At 44.0% G+C, this 17,517-nt stretch overlaps 1 protein-coding gene across 3 annotated transcripts in view; it reads left to right on the forward strand.

The window, feature by feature from the left end:
* Positions 1 to 4,558: 4,558 nt before the first annotated feature.
* Positions 4,559 to 17,517, forward strand: part of CUL1 (cullin 1) — a 105,534-nt gene continuing 92,575 nt past the window's right edge. Inside the window, exons 1-2 of one of the 3 annotated variants that reach the window (XM_023225328.3) lie at positions 6,171 to 6,324; positions 12,381 to 12,531. The gene's annotated coding sequence lies outside the window, so the exon portion shown is untranslated. The other 2 variants (XM_023225327.2, XM_023225326.2) reach the window with 2 other exon arrangements.

A 17,517-nucleotide genomic window follows, 5' to 3' on the forward strand; every position in this document is an offset into this window, starting at 1 on the left:
CACAAGAAGGACAACTAATCAGGTGTAGACATGGGGTGGCTTGAGATATGAAGGGTCATAGAAAACTCCCTGGAAAAAGCAATTCTAGGCTGGGCTCAGGGGTGTATTGTAGTCCTCACCACTCAGGAGGCTAACGCGGGAGGGTCACTTGAGCGCAGGAGTTCGAGACCAGCCTGGGCGACATAGCAAATCTTGGTCTCAAAAACAAAACAAAACAAAACAAGAAACACACACACACACACACACAAACCCAGAAATACACAACAACACAGGAAAAAAAGTAACCTGGGCAACATTGCAGGAAAAAAAGAAAAGCTGGGCATGGTGGCACACACCTACCTGTGGTCCCAGCTACACAGGAGGCTGAGGTGGGAGGATTACTGGAGACCGGGATGTCAAGGCTGCAGTGAGCTGTGATCAGACCACCACACTTCCAGCCTGGTGACAGAGACAGATTCTGTTTTAAAAAAAGAAAAGAAAAAAAAGAAGAAAGAAGAAGAAAGAAGAGGAAGAGGAGGAAGAGGAGGAAGAGGAGGAAGAAGAAGAAGAAAAAGACAACGACGGACGACAATATTTTGGACACTTTTCTCTGAAAAATATCTCATAGAAACTAGGTTGAATCATTGGAAAACATTGCTATTTCATCTGATCCAAACTGATACAATGTTACAATGGTGTTTAGGTCTCCTAGGTCAGACTCAAAAGCTTAATTCATGACTATCTTACACCAGTATTTTCTGGATTCCAAAATAAGAGGCCTAGAACTGGCAATATGCAAGATCTGAAATCAGACAGGTTAAATTGTTAAATCCTTCCTTCTCCTTTTCTTCATTTTCTTCTTTAGATTAAGCCTCCTCCTCCCAGAACCTCTGGCCTAAGGCCTTCAGCCTTCCCTGAGGCACTCAGTGTTTTTCCAAAACTTGATTTGCCCCAAACTTTCTGTGTTTAGGTGCTACTGATCTGTGTTAAAAAGAAGACGACCTGGCCAGATGAAGTATGGTAATCCCAGCACGCTGGGAGGTCAAGGCAGGAGGATTGCTTGAGCCCAGGAGTTCAAGATCAGCCTGGGCAACATAACAAGATGCTGTTGTTTTAAAAATTTGTTTAAATTAGCCGGGGATGGTGACAGGTGCTATTCGGGAGGCTGAGATGGGAGGATTGTTTGTGTCCAGCAGGTCAAGGCTGCAGTGAGCTGTGATCATGTGACTGCATTCCAGCCTGGGCAACAGAGTGAAACCCGCCTCAAAAAAACAAAAAAAATAGCAACCTGATTGAACTAGTAAATGCCAATGTGTGAACGACTATCAAACCCTCCTACCTCCTAGAGCTATTTTCATCTTTAAGAAACGATACTTAAGAATCTTTGGTGGAATTCCAGGCAATAAAAACAAGGCCTTTGTGTATTTGTTTAGATACACAACTTACAAGAGTTGAGAGGATGAGGTCTACCAATACTATGTTTCCCCTTCAGACAGTTTGTGACTTTGGTAAGTAAATTTCTGTATGATATTTTATATCTAGTTACCTCTATTATTAAAATCTTGTTTATTTGGCATTTGATGGACCAATATTAGCTATGAAATCCTTTCTAATGAAACCAAAGTAGGGGATTAGGCCAGGTTATAGTAATGCCTGTAATCCCAGCACTTTGGGAGGCTGAGGTGGGAGGATCACCTGAGTCAAAAAAGTTGAGGCCGCAGTGAGCCATGATCATGCCACTGCACTCCAGCCTTAGCGACAAAGTGAGACCCAGTCTCAAAAAAAAAAAAAAAAAAAAAAAAGACAAAGACAGGAAGAAAGAAAGAAATTAAAGTAGGGGACTTAAACACCTGCTTCTTCAAAAAAGAATTTAAAACTCTATGTAGAAGAAATTATTCAATTATTTCATCTCTTTCCTGCTTCCTTTGGATACTAATCTAGTTGAATTACTCTGTATAGTTATAGCATATATGTAACTACTTTTGTAAGCAGAACTAATTTTTTTTTAAGAATCACAAATAATGTATATTTCATGATTTGGATTAAACAAACAAGTTTAATTGAAAAATTATCATTGTCATCATAGGTAATATTTATTAAGGATTTAACTTACAACAACCTTACATGAGATATTATTAATTTCTTGAGACAGAGTCTCACTCTGTCACCCTAGGCTGGAGTGCAGTGACACAATCTCCGCTCACTGCAACCTCCGTCTCCTGGGTCCAAACGATTCTCTTGCCTCAGCCTCCTGAATAGCTGGGATTACAGGTGCATGCCACCACGCTCGGCTGATTTTTGTATTCTTAATAGAGACAGGGTTTCACCTTGTTGGCCAGGCTGGTCACCTCAAGTGATCCACATGCCTTGGCCTCCCCAAGTGCTGGGATTACAGGCATCAGCCACCACGCCCAGCCAAGCTACTATTATCATCCCTATGTCATTGATGAAGAAACTGAGGCACAGAGAGGTTAAGTAACTTGCTTAAAGTTCCCCAGATAATAAGTAGCGATGCCAGGAGATAAACTCTGGCAATTTCATGTTCCCTCCCTGCTGCTTCCCACCTACTTTTGATTCAGTAGATCTGGAGCGGAGCGTTCGGAATTAGTAAAGTCCCCAGGTGATTCTAGAGCAAAGCCAGGTTTGAGAACCATCCTGTTCATTCACTTTGCACTGGATGGGTAGTTACTTACCTGTGTCTTAGAAATAGTAGTTCATATGCTTAGTCAAGTAACATCTGTACACTTTCATTTCAGTAGTAAGCAGATTTGCTTGGAATCTGCTTCAGTGTTCTTCGGGCACAATGCTGAGGGGGCAGGTGAACGTTAGGAAATTATCTCTGACCCCACGGCACACACCACCTAGTTTAAAGGCACATGTGAGCAGGCAATCAGGGAGAGATCACAAAGCCTGGGTAGAAGGTGTAAGGTGGGCTTCCTGGGAGGGGGTGTGAGCTGGATCTTGAAAAGTGAGCATGATTTGGAGATGGAGGAAAGAAGTGGGGAACGGTCTCTGTTAAGGGAACAACTGAAGCAGGCCCTCATAAATGGCGATTCACAGCTCATCTGTGGGCGAGTGAGTACAACCAACAGGACTGGATGGCATTGAGAGTTCCTTCTGGGAAGTGGCAGAAAATAAATTTGGAAAAGCAAGTTGGGGCAAGATCTGGTAAACCTTAAGTGCCAGGTCCAAATTTGGATTGAACACTGTGAACAATATGGAACCACTGAAGCTTGAAAAGACAAAATTATAATGATGAAGGTATCAGTTTAGAAGGAATAGTCTGCCATCAGTCATGACACGAGGGGAAGGATACAGAAGAGATAAGAACCAGGAAAAACATTTAAAAGCTTAAAGGATCAACATAAGTGTGGGAGAATATCTTAGGAAAGGAGTGGATATACACAGAATTGGGAGTCACTGGGTCAGGTTATGCCACTGCTCAGGCTGAGTGATTTGGAGCAAATTGCCTGACATCTCTGAGCCGTAGGTTTTCTCACTGAAAAATGAGTATGATGATGATAATGACTGACCCAAAATAGGCCAAGAATTTCCCGAGGATGGTGACAGCTCTGGGATACAAGGTGAATGGGTGAGGATTTTGAGTCTGCTTCCAGGTCTGTATGAACTAAAGAATGTGTTATGAATGGCAACAGAAACATCCACTTTGTGGAAGATGAGGGAGGGAGGGGAACTAATGGTTGGTGAATGTTCCACGAATTATGTGGGAATTACAAAGAAATTACTCTTCACACTCTTATGAAGTAGGTATTTTTATCTCAAATTAACAGTTGACCTTACTAGAGCAAAAGATAGTAATTTGAGTTACTGGATATGACTCAAATTTGAGTAGCTAGATACAAACCAAGGTTCGCTAAAATCTAAAACTTGGGCTTTTCCAACTAGTACATCATACTGTTCTAGATTTGAAAGTTATATTTTATTTCATTGCTTCTGGCTTAATGTAGTCTGTTGAGACTGTTTTGAACTTTGATTCTGACATCTATCAAATTCATTATCCCTCCAAACTTTGGGTCATCCAAGAGGGACATCAGTTTTGCTGAGCTGGGGGAGAAAGATGGAGGAAGGATGTTTTAAAGTAGAAAAGAGCAGCAGGTGGCCTTGACCTATGAGGTAGGAGACAAGGTTATCTGCGCAAAGTAAATGCAATGTGGATGTTAAGTGGACATAAAAGTTGATGGAATAAATTTGCTACTAAAAATGATCGTGTAGGCAGGTGGAGAGTAAAGAATAGAAAGGAGTTAAGAACCAGGAATGGAAGCAGTGAGAAGAGGGAGGGTGGTGTGGGTGGACCAAATACTGCTATTAAGGAAAAACAGAGGGTGGAGGAAACAAACAATAAAGGGAAGGTTGACCCACTCAGCCCTTCTATTCAGCTGGAGGAAGTCACAGAAAAGTAGGCCCTATTGAATGGTAAGATTGGAGAAGACTGGTTAGGGAATAGGAAGCTTAAGTTGTTGTCTAAAAAACGCAGTTTCCAGTAAAAGGAAAAAATTGGGACTTTTTTTAAAAACCCACATATGTACACTGGAAAACATGGGCCACAGGGATAAACCTTCCATTTTTACTTCCAACTTTACCATGTGCTCACACACACACAAAAAAAAAAAAAAAAAAAAGCGTTAAATACATCTAAGTTTTGACGAGGTTATTCGAAAGTGTAGGATGTAAACCAAGAATTGTTCACACCCCAACATCCCGCACAAATTAAGGGATTACATACCTGAGTGACAAGTACATACAAATGCATTACTTCTAGAGAGACTTAGATGTGGATAAGAGACCACATTTCAATAGAGGGGATCACACAGACCAGTGGGATGTTTCTTCAGAGACAAACCCACGTTACGCAGGAAACTGTGGACTCTGGCGACGGCCCTCTGCTCTGGCTGAGGATTTCTGTCCAGAGTGGTACAGGAATCTGTGGAGTGTTTTCGTTTGGAGAAAACAGGAAGTTACACTCATTACATCTTTTGCCCAAATGATAGCGTTCGAATCCCCCCGGGGTTGTTCATGAAATGAGCCGCTCTGTTCTGCTGTGAGCCGTGGTATTAATCAGCCACCCCTCACTAGATGTGGGGGTTCCACCACGCTTCCTCCACCCGTCACCACAGCAGCGGATAGGATTTAGGTTGAATATTCCAAATAGTCAATTATGACAGTTAATTTCAAATGAGATGACTTCGAACTACACGTGAAAACAATACTATTTTATATCACGACTCATGCCATCCGTGTATGTAATCAAAGCCTTCTAAGTCTTGATTTGTCCTTACAAAGACGAAGGGTAGAGTGAATGTCAAAATTTACCAAACAAGAGTTAGTGAAAGTTTGAAAGGGAAAGCCTAGTTAGGTTTTATCTTAGAAGTGATTTTTAAAAAGAGACACGCAGATAAGCTCGAGCTTTCTGGAGCCGATTCCTAAGGCCTTGCAGGTGTTAAGGGGATCGAGAATTGGCTGCAGGTTCCTCGGAAGTCTGCGCCGATTCGGAGGGCCACCTGGCCACCTCTTTCTGATCTAGGGTGCATCCCCCAGTCCCGGTCGACAAAGGTGGGGAGTCAGGTTCGAGGCCAGCTGGGGGGGGGGGCGGTGTGTGCACAGAGGAGGGGCAGGGGGACTGGGACCCCCTCTCCTTCGGGGTGCTTCAGGCCGTTTCTCCAGAGGCTGGTGGTGTCCCCGACCCAAGCAGCTCAGCCCCGCTCGCGAGGTCCGAAGTGGCGGGAAGGGGTTCTCCGCGGCGGCCCCAAGGCGAGGAGGCTGTAAAACCTGGCGGAGAATCCGGCGCGCCGGGTCGGGGATGGCTCAGGTGTCCGGGGCAGGGGCCGCGGGCTCGCAGGTAGAAGCTCCCCACGCTAGCGGGGGCCTCGGCCGCGGAAGGGGCGCCCCCGGGGCCGCCGGCAGCGGCGGGCGGGCGGGAGCTTTCCGGGCCCCTCCCGCGCCTCGGGCTGGCGGGGCGATGGCGACGACGGTTTCCCGGCTCCCCCGCCCCGGACGCCGATGGCGGTGCGTTCCGGCCCTCCCCCAACTGCTTCTCCCCCGCGGTCGCCGGAGCCGGTGAGGCCGAAGAGGGCGGGGAGCCACGGAGGGAAGGCGAGAGGGCGGAGGTTGCGTGGTGCAGGCGGCGGCGGCGGCGGGAGGAGGAGGGCCGGGCGGGCAGGGGAGGAGGAGGAGGCGGGCGCCGTGTCGCACGCAGCTCCAGGCGGGGCAGCCCCGGTGGCTGAGGGACGCAGCCAGACCTTGGCGGGACGGGGCTTTCGCCGGGTCCCAGGCCCAGCGACCAGGCGGAGGCGTCGCGGGAGCCTTTGGGGCACCACAGAGATGCGGGTGAGTGTCGGCAGCCGCCGGGGCCGAGAGGAGGTGGCGGCGGCGGCGCAGGCCCGGCCCCGAGCCGCGGTGTCGCAGTGACTCGGGCCGCGGCGGCCGAGCCCAGGCGCCTGCCGAGGCCTGAGCAGCCGAAACGCGGCCGGGCGGAATGGCGGCTGAGCCGGGGGACTCGTGGGCGGAGGACGCCGAGGGCGGCAGGGGAGCGAGCGGAGCCGGGCCCTGAGTCACCCCGGACGGGCCGGGACGGCCAGGCCTGGACTACGCACTGGGAAAAAGCCCGATTCATCGCGCCTGGAGGCGGCGGCCTGGTGGCGCCGGCCCCTTTCCCCGCCGCGACCGGGCTGGGCCCTCGGAGGCTGGGCCGACGTGTGGCCCGGGGCAGCTCGGGCGTCCGCGCCTCGCCTCGTGAGGCGACCTCCGCGGGACGCCGGGACCCGTGCCCTTGCCCCCTCACGCCCACGCTTCTCCCCAGCGCTGCTTTCCGGCCGACGCGTGCTCCCCTGTGAGCCCTGGGCTCGCGCGCAGGAGCAGCCGCCGAGCCGGGCTCTCTCGCTTTCCGGTTCCCTGCCGGCGGCTCTCGGGTTCCCTGCCTGCATTGTTGCGAACGTGCAGGGCGCTATTATTGGGTAACAGTCGCCCTTTTGCCCTGTTCTCCTGGGGCTATGGGCCGGGGCATGCGCGCAGGGATGCGAGCCCGGCGGCCGAACCGGACAGAGCCCCCCGGCGCCCGCCTAGCGCTCGCGAGTCGGGCCGGGCCCTGCGCCGCGGCGTCGGCGCGCCCCCGGCCCCAACGGGAGCGCGCGCCCTGACCCTGAGGGTAAACGTGTGCCCGCCAGGCTGCTGGGACTTGGGGTCCTCAGACTCAGGGGTCGTGCGCTTTTTTCCCCCCAAGATCTGAAAGACCTCTGTTTCTGCCGCCCGTACAATACTGTGTAGAGCAGACATAAGATAATTAAGAAAGAGAGGAATGCTTGTAGACATTCCTTGAAATGAATCCCCAAAGTTAAGGTTTTCTCCCTGCCTGGCTTTGCCAAAAAAAGGATTCTCTTTTCCGATTGGGTCACTCTTGGTTGCTTCTGGTTCGTAGTAGGGGTTAGTGGTAAGTGCGCAAATACTGAATTGCAGTCTACTTAAATATTTATTTGCCCAGTGTAATTGCTCTTTCTTGTAGTAGCATTAAAATCGTCAAAAGTTCTGAGTGGAGTAAACGATCACACTTTTTGGAATGCACTTAACGGAGCGGCAGAAGAGGAACTAGATTCCTTTTTTACTTCAAGCCTTGAGCTTCTAGGACCTAAGCGTATCTTAACGCCTCGCAGAAGTGTGTGCAGTTTTAAGTTTAACACTTCATTTCATGGTGCACCCGAAATGTACCCGATTTTCTGAAATCTTGTAGAGTGTATTATGTAGTAAAATATGTAATGATGTCAAACCAGTCATTGTGTTTGGAAAAAATATTTGGAGGTGAGATTTTTGTTTGTTTAAAGAAGGTTTTTGGATATTGAAAAATGTTTTACTTGAAGGTTCTATTTGTTGTTTTCCATGGTGAGTCGAAATAGTTGCGCTGCATTTCAAATTCCAAAGCGTGCAAACACAAGACTGGCTCGCTTTAACTCTATTATGCCCATTTTTGGAGGTTTCAGGAGAGTGTTCCTTAAGCTTGAGAGGGATGGCTGAATTGCTTTCTAAATACGTTAAACTTTTTTTCTCATTGACTTTATCTTTTAAAAACGGTTTTGTCAAAAAAAAAACCAACTTTAGATATGCTAGGTTTTTCACCAATTTATAAAAGCCTCCCTCCCTGAGAGCCACATGCTCAGGTCCTTAGAGGCAGCCCCACCCCCCACTCCTAAAGTGTGTACCACATCAGAAGACAGACACGCATGCCTGAGCTGATTCTGCATGGTTTCCGTAGATATTGCAGTTCATTAGACTCTTGCCACTTACTGAAAGTTATCTTCTAGCTGTAATTAACTACAGTGCAACCTTATTTCCCGTACATTTCCGATTGTGAATTCCTCCAGCGCAGGGGTTAGTCCTTATTTGTTTTTGTGTCCCGAGAGTAACAGAACTTGGTTATGGTGGTGCCTCAGTTGCTTTTTTTGAATGAATTAGTTTTCTGGAATAATTCTAACTTAAACTTAACGTTTGAAAACATGCCCTGATTTTTGGCTACAGAAAACACAGCCCTTGCACTTTAAGGGGGTTAAGAATGCAAGCTTTATTATACACTTCTCGAGTAAAATCGATCGTCTCTCTCATCCCTCCTTTTCTAACCCCCTTCCCTCTAATCCACTTCCCTTCTCCCCGCAACACCCCAGTACCTAGTACAGGGCCCTAACAGAAATCTGCCCAGGTTTTCTATACCTATGGAAGTCCAGGAAAAGTGCCAAGAAAACACATTGTGAAACTTTAACGTTTTTTCTCCTTGAAACTAGTTTTAAGGTGTGAATTTTTTTACTTTTTGTGTTTGGTGCTTCTTTGGAAACTCGATCAGGTTTTTCCCCCCAGGCTGAGTATCCAGCCTTGCCTTTGAAATGAAGCAGTTTGGTAATGTAAGGCTCCTCCTCGTAGATGAGGCAAGCCCCATGGTTCTGCTGGAGTGGGATAGGAAGTTGCTGTGGGAGGAACCATCCCTGGGTCTCTGAGGGCCTTTCATCAGAATGTCATTCCCAGTATAACCAGAGGCGTTGTGTCTGTCTTTCAGCATGGAAAATTAAAATTAATGTACTTTAAATTGAGGAGTTGTTACTTGGCATTCTTCAAATTAAAAATATCAGGGCCTTAAAAACTTAGGAGCTTGGTTTTTTGTTTGTTTTGCTGTTTCAGCCCTCTGTAGGTCCTAAAGCCATGACCTTGAGTCATTCTGGAATAAAATGTCTTTGGGGGACTGTCAGCTTCATTTTGAACTTGTTTTTTAGGTATGTCTGGAGAAAAGAGTGTTAACCATTTTAAGGGCCAATTCTAAGTTTGCCTTGCTTTTTAAAAACATTTGGTAGTTTATCAGTGTGTTTGTTTTGCTTTCAAATGAAGAAATGAGCATTAAATGAAAAATAGATCCAATTTGGATAAAAGCCTTATGTTTACTACTGAGGACATAATTTCCTGTTTGTAGGAAGTTTCCTGTTCATAATATGAACATTTAGTAAACACAGTCTAAACAGAATTATTATAACATTTAATGAGTTAAGTTTTTTGTTCACTCATGGAAGTGTTTCACTTCTAAAAATTCTGTGAGGGAGAGAGAGATTTAAGTCATTTATTTTTGCCTAGGTGTAGAATATCTTGCTTGGGAGAGAAGACATGGAGTCTAGTTCGAGCTTACCTTTGCAGGGCCTATACTTCCTCATTTGTAAAATGAGATGGTTTTTAATTGACACTGCTGATTTCCTTAGGCCCCGAAAGTATGTGGATTCCGTGGGAATGCTACAACTTTTAACATTAACAGGATTTTGGAAAAACGGTCTTGAACATCAAGTATTCGTGTTTGAAAAGCAGGGTTGTGAAGCCTAAGTTTGACAGTTAAATTTTTTCCTTTGGGAAACTTGGACCAAGTAAGCACTGTTCTGCCTTTCCTAGTGTTCCTCCATGCTTCAGTGCCATTGCAGTTCCATTCTGATTCTGACTCTGCCTTTTCTTTTCTTTTCTTTTTTTTTTTTTGAGACGGAGTCTTGCTCTGTGGCCCAGGCTGGAGTGCAGTGGCCAGATCTCGGCTCACTGCAAGCTCCGCCTCCCGGGTTCACACTATTCTCCTGCCTCAGCCTCCGGAGTAGCTGGGACTACAGGCGCCCGCCACCTCGCCCGGCTAATTTTTTGTAATTTTAGTAGAGACGGGGTTTCACTGTGTTAGCCAGGATGGTCTTGACCTCCTGACCTCGTGATCCACCCGCCTCGGCCCTTTTCTATCACCAGATGGCACACACATCACCATCTCTGGAAAGCTGGCCCTGATGGCCTGGTCTGGGTTAGGAGCCTTAACTGAGTTCCCATGTTGTCCCGCCTATGTCACGATCACAGTATTTAACCTTTTGATTATATTTGGTGGTTTCTCCCACCAAACTGACCTCCTTTGGGACAGGGACACTGTGATATGCATCTGTCCCCAGCGCCTAGCGCACTGCATGCGTCAGTATTCACGTACATCCTTCCAATGCCCTCTGAAGCATGGCTACTATGGCTTAACCCGCTTTACAGAATATAGGTGAAGGAGCTGAGACTTTGAGTGGTGAAGGTCAGGGCTAGGAAGGTAGTCACGCCTGAGTTAAACGGGACAGGATAACTCCGGAGCTCAGGCTTTTAACCAGATGTTCCCAGAGTGTTTGACTAGTTTATATGAAGGTGGAAGAAGACTAGAAGAGATTAAAATGAAAATGCTTTAAGGACTGATATCTGATCATTATGGCAGAATTCATTATGCAGAACTGTGATCCACTACCAAGAATGAGCTTATTCTTCCTGGTCTTTTAGTAACGTTGTGGGAGAGTAATTGGGCACTGATAGCATAGACACGAACAGTTCTGGAACTTTGGGGCTATTGTTAAATTGGGTGTGATGTTGTGACTCATTGGCCTTGCAAAAATTTGTAAAACCATTCAAGACTGTTCAAATCTAACAAGTGGCAATTTTTTTAAAAGTCTGTGTCAGAAAATACTTTGGAAAATAGATTGTATGAAATGGGTGTAGCCATTTAAAATGTGTATAAAATGTGTATGTATTAGTGAAGTTTTTTTTTTTTTTTTGAGACAGAGTCTCACTCTGTCGCCCCCCCGCTGGAGTGCAGTGGCGTGATCTCGTCTCACTGCAACCTGCGCCTCCCGAATTCAAGCGATTCTCCTGCCTCAGCCTCCCGAGTAGCTGGGATTACAGGCGCCTGCCACTATGCCCAGCTAATCTTTTGTATTTTTAGTAGAGACAGGGTTTCACCGTGTTGGCCAGGCTGGTCTCGAACTCCTGACCTTGTGATTCACCCGCCTCAGCCTCCCAAAGTGCTGGGATTACAGGCGTGAGCCACCGTGTCCGGCCGTGAGGATATTTACAGTAGTAAAAATGGCTGTCATTTTAGGTGGGTAAACTTGGGTGCTTTTAAAATATTTTTTCAAGAAAAAAATTTAAGAACCAAAAAAGTTAACAACATGGCGATCTCAAGATGGAGAAGACCTAGATATAACACCAAGCGTAGGAACTGTAAAGGAAAAGATTTGAGTACTTCAGAATAATAAAACTTCTCTGTGTTAAAATTCCATGAACAGAATTAAAAGGTGACTGGCAAACAGAAAAATATTGTAACTTACAAGCAAATTTACTTTCCTTACTGTAAAAACAGGGCATGTGAACACCACCAACAAAAGAGGCCTCGCTCCCACCCCCGTGGAAAAAAATGGGCAAACTGGTAATTTATAAAAAGAGGAGTAGGAAACATGAAAAAACTTTCAGCTTCACTATCTGTACTCCCAGAAATGCAAATCAGTGAGATACTGTTGGGTTTTTTTTAATTGGCATAGATTAAAAAATAAACTACTTATGGTGAGTGTATGGAGAAATGAGCTCACTCATACCTTGCTAGAAAGAGTGTAATTTAATATGATTTTTTGAGAGCAAAGTATGTAACAAAAGCTTGTAAAATATGTGTATGCTTTGAAATAGCTATTCCATTTCTAAGAATTTAGTCTAAGAAAATACAAAAAAAATGATTAACAGATTAATATTCTGTCCAGGGTGTGCTGTTATTTAACTAATACTCTCTTAAGCTTTTGTTTTCATTTTTTTGCTATTGATGATTATTTCAGCATTTAGATCAATCTTTAACTTCCATAATACTGAATTTAATGAACATTTAGTCAGTATTAGTGATAAAATGTAACATAAAACAACATATGTAAGTAATATCTAAACTTTATTTTGGTGTGTGAGTATATGCATTTTTTAAAAAGATGAAAACCAAAATGTTAACATTGATTATCTCTGAGCAGTGAGATTATTTTTAGTTTCTCTTAGCAGTAGGTTATTTTTAGTTTTTTTTTTTAATTTTTTAATTTTTTTCCTCCAACTTTCTACAGTGCACGTGTGTTTATAATACAGTGGATTAATTTATAAAATCAAGAAATTCCAAAACAGGAGAAGCAGGGGAGCTACTTGCAAGGAAGACTCTTCTGCTTAGTTTAATGCTGGAATCGCGTAGTGTTTGCCGTACTGACAGCCCCTTTCCAGGTGTGTTGATGCACAGGGTTAAATATCTGACTTTTGTTGGGCTATATTTCCAGCGGTCAGCTTCTCCTTTGCTGGACTAATCTTCTCATTTATTTCCCCATATGTTAATCCTTCAGATACTTTAGTCCCCTCATTTAATGCCCTCCACGAAACTGTCCTAATCTCATGAAACTGATTTATGTTTTGATGGTTTATTATAACACTAGATTAGGTACTAATGAATTGTCTTCAGTGTGGAAGTTTCTTTGTTTTAGTAATAGTTGGAACTTTCTTTTTTTGCTTAGTTCACAACTCCTAGTGATAGTAGATGCGTTTTAAATTAATGTTTAAACTTAATGTCATTATGCTTAAGAATAAGAATTTGCTAAAAATTAGAAAAATATTTTGGTCTAGGTTGTGCAGTAGCTTGGAAAATTCAAAGGCTACTATCAATTTTTTAAGAAATGTATGCTAAATAATACAAATTAGGAATGCTGTTGTGATTATGAGAAAATAGTTGTACAGAAATGTGTCACCTAACGCTGCAAGGGGGTGCCTTTGCTATGTTGAAATTAATTAAATGCTAACTAAAATAGTTACATGTGCCTGATAGACATCCGAAAGTCAGAATGGGGGAAAAAGGCAGAGAACTCAGACCTCCTTTTCTCAAGGCGGGAAGGAGACTTTGGTGAGACTGGAAGGAAAGGTTTGGAATCCTAGATGATATCAATAAACCAGACTCTTTGATCCCAAGGGGAATTCAGGGAATAGACATGGAGACTAGGCCATTCCCCCCTCCCCAAACTGCAAGCTTATCTTTAGGAACTTGGAGACTTTGGTGTGGGGGGATGATGGAGAAGGAAAATTCCAGACTGATTCTTCTGACTTCTCTCATCTTAAATATTTAAAATATTAAAAGGTTTACTTGCCGTTTTATCTTACATGCAATAATAACCCTTAGTCCAGGTTGCGCATCCCTAATTTGAAAATCCTAAATCCTCCAAAATCTAAAACTTCCTTAGTTATCAACATGACGTGATAGGTAGATCATTTCACCCCTGACCTCACGTGATGGGCGACGGTCAACATGCAGGTGCACAACAGTTTATTCAGCATCCCCGAGGGGAAAAGAAAATCACCTTCAGGCTGTGTGTATAAGGTGTATACGAAACATCTGAATTCCCCAGTTAGATTTGGATCCTATCCCCAAGGTACCTCAAATATTCCAAAATATGAAACAGTCTGAAATTCAAAAGACTTCTGGACCCAAGCATTTCGGATAAGGGATATGCAACTTGTGTTCAGTGCTTGGTGTGACCCAAAGACTGTGCCGAGCTTGCTTTGTGACTCCCTAGCTGCTTGCCCTCAGCTTTCTGCTGCTTGCAGATACCTCACATGGGACAGAAGGCTGTCTAATGCAGTCCTGGTTGAGGGTGGACTTTGACACACAGCATAGGAATATATTACATCAATCATCAAGTAGAGACTACTGAAATGAGAGTGTCTCCTATTTGATGAATTGATGAAAAGCTACTTGGGCACCTATGTAGAGTGGGTCCTACCAACAAGGGACTCAGAACACACAAAGGGAAGAAGGGTTAGGAATGCTGAAGACACATACTGGAATTGGCTCTTCAGTAGTGCTTTTGTTACATGTTCTGTGTATAGGGGACTTTGCCCTACACAGGGTTTGTGTGTTGCGGGGGCGGGGTGGGTGTTTAATGTCTGCAGTTTAGCTGGGGTGTTACAGGTGAAACGTATGTGTTTTCTCTTCTGACATTATGAAGGTTTGTTTGTTTTGGTCACTGTTATTTTTATAATGGAGCTCTGCGTTACCACTCTACTTGTTACTGCATTTTCAGGATTTTTATTTATTTAGACCAATATTTGGTCACCAATGTCTGTGTTCTGTGATATGTAAGGTATGGGAATGGGAGGGAAGATCTGTGAATAAACTTAGGAAATGCCAAGTGGCATACTGAAGGGCCTTTAAAATCTTAATGTGCTTTGCTGCTGTTACACGGAGATACATCCGATAGGGTATGTGTATAGGTATACATACATACATTCATATATATTAAAAGGTACACTCCTAATTTATTAAGAAATTTCCTTTGAAGGAAGAAAGCTCCCCTACCATATTACATGTTTTGTAGAACACATCCTGATTTTAAAATCATGGAATGTGGAAAATTAGGTCCTTACAGTAGAGATTTGATATGGAGTGAATCGATGTGTTCATTTTTTTCTCTTGAAACGAGCACCTGGAAATATTCGTGGTTCTTTGTAGCACAGTGTGGGAAGTGCCATCAGGCCAGGATCCTAATGAGTATGGTTATAAGTTTAGTGTCTAGAATAATTTTTGCTTCACACTAGTCCTTGTTTAAACCCTAAATACGAGAGGAATTCTATTAAAATTTTAAGGCATATAGGAGACAACAAAATCAAAGCCTGTGTTATTTACATGTTATTGGTGGTGTCATATGTTGAGAACACTTTTTATTTTTTTAATAGTAATTATTTTTTTTTAAGTTCCAGGGTACATGTGCAGGCATGCAGGTTTGTTACGTAGGAAAATGTGTGCCATGGTGGTTTGCTGCACAGATCAGCCCATCACCTAGGTATTAAGCCCAGCATACGTTCTTTTCCCTGATGTTGGTCCCCACACCTTCCCCGACAGGCCCCGGTGAGTGCTGTTCCCTTCCCTGTGTCCATGAAGAACACTTTCTAAACCTGTAAAGTAATGGTTTAACTACAAAGTTGTTTCACATTTTTTCTTTAAAAATCTAAAAACTTCCAGAGTTTTAAAAGCATCTCAATACTTCTCTTGAAGGCGCTCTTAGATTTGTACTTGATTCATTAGATTGGTTCTCTTGCATTTCCAATTCATGGTTTCCAGAGGGTGAACGCTGTTCTCAGGATGTCTTGCATTAGATGAGTTTGGGAAACATCACCAGGTCTCTTCTCCAGAGTGGCCCCTTCTGAGGAGAGGCCACATCACCCATTTCCCAGACTTGTGGACCAGGTTACCATTCTTTTTTCTTGGGTGACCTCTTGAGGTTAGGGTTCTGTGCAGAATACTTGCTGTTCTAGTTCATCTTATCTTTTCTAACTCTTCAAGAGCATTCAGGAGATAGCTTTAACTTGATCCTTTCTTCTAGTCAGTTGCTTTGGGGTTTCTCAGTTTCCTTCAGGCCAAGCAGTTCTCAGCAACTTCAGCTGAGAGTCTTCCAGTCCAGCTAATAGCCTTCAGGGCTTTTTCATTTGACTAACCTGCCCTTTCTTCCAACTTGACTTGCCCCAAACTGATCTCTTTTGCTCCCTAGACCATCTCCGACATCTCTGTTTCTAGCGTTATGTCACAGACACAGATTTCAGACTTGACTTCTTTTGTTTGTCCATATTCAGTGATCTACCAAATCTTACTAGTTCCTCCCCCATAACGCTCTGTGTTTACACCTTCCTCTTTGGCCCTGCCGTCACCAGCTTCATTCTGCCCTCACGCCTAGTGATGCAGTGCGCTGCTGATGCTGCTTTGTTCAGGACTTGCCTGGCTTCCTTGACTACAGAGGCTCTCCAGGGCAGGTATCGGGCTGCCAGCACTTGATGGAGTGGGCTCTGCTCTTCATCTTTGTCAACCCTTCCCCACAACCATCCTATCTCATCTTCATAAACTTAAAAAAAATCCTTAAAGTCTAGCTATGTGTATCATGCTAACATGCTTTTTTAAAAAAACTGGCTCTGCTGCACTTCTCACTTGAAAGTAGCTGGATATTGGTTCTGGGTATTTGTCTCTATCTCAGCTCGTCAAACTGGGAATGTGATTTCTAGTAACAACGTTTAGCAGAATTTCAACAAAGCGACCAATTTGTGTAAGTTCTGTTAACTTTGAGGTTTTGCCGTAATAAATTATAAATGTTGGAATTTTTCTATTGATAAGGCTAACTTGTGGAAAACTGATTAAATAATTCACAGATTATAACCAGCAAACCATATATTACACTAAAGTTTTGTTTCAAAAATATGGATATTGTGGAAGATGAGTATCCACGTTGCTTTTTATGGTAAACATATAGGTGAGTGTGTATGTGTGTAACTAGGGTAGTGATTCCCTTAATAGTTACAGGAAAAGGGATTCTAAAGAGCGTTCTGATGCCTTTCTTGGCGGCAGTGAATGAAACTACAGGTTCACATTAAAAAGAGTAGTTTCCCCACCAAAAATGCAGAGGAGGATTTGTTTTACTGACAACTGAGTACAGGCTAAAGTGTGCATACACACATACACACTCTGTGCTGTGTGTGTGTGATGTGGCAAAAAGAAAAATAGTCCTAAAATGGGCATCTCTTTATTCCATTGTATTTATATTTTTCAGAAGTTTATTTATTTGCAGTTTTGATATGTACATTTTATTTTAGAAAATTGAAGTTTGTGAGGTTCAAGTCCTCTGAAGTAAGTTTATTATATATGAGTTCTTGACGATAACAAAACTGTGGGGAAAATCTGGATTTTGTGTTAGTGTTAGTTCTTTACCTTTTTAAAAATATTAACTATATTTTCAACTGGGAACATGGATTTATGGTTTTCAAAATAAGCTACTTGAAGTATAAGCTTAAAAAGTGTGCTTGAGAAAATACACAAGTTAATGTAAATTGTATGGAATAAAAAATATGGACAGACTGTTGTTGAGACTTTCCACACGAAACTTAGGCTGGGCAGTGAAGACTATGGTACTCTCCCAGCCACAGCTAGGGTGGTGACAGACATCAGTAGCAATCTGGCCGGGCGCGGTGGCTCAAGCCTGTAATCCCAGCACTTTGGGAGGCCGAGACGGGCGGATCACGAGGTCAGGAGATCGACACCATCCTGGCTAACACAGTGAAACCCCGTCTCTACTAAAAAATACAAAAAACTCACCGGGCGAGGTGGCGGGCGCCTGTGGTCCCAGCTACTCGGGAGGCTGAGGCAGGAGAATGGCGTAAACCCGGGAGGTGGAGCTTACAGTGAGC

This window comes from Piliocolobus tephrosceles, chromosome 8, assembly GCF_002776525.5.
Source record: "Piliocolobus tephrosceles isolate RC106 chromosome 8, ASM277652v3, whole genome shotgun sequence".
Lineage (NCBI taxonomy): Eukaryota > Metazoa > Chordata > Mammalia > Primates > Cercopithecidae > Piliocolobus > Piliocolobus tephrosceles.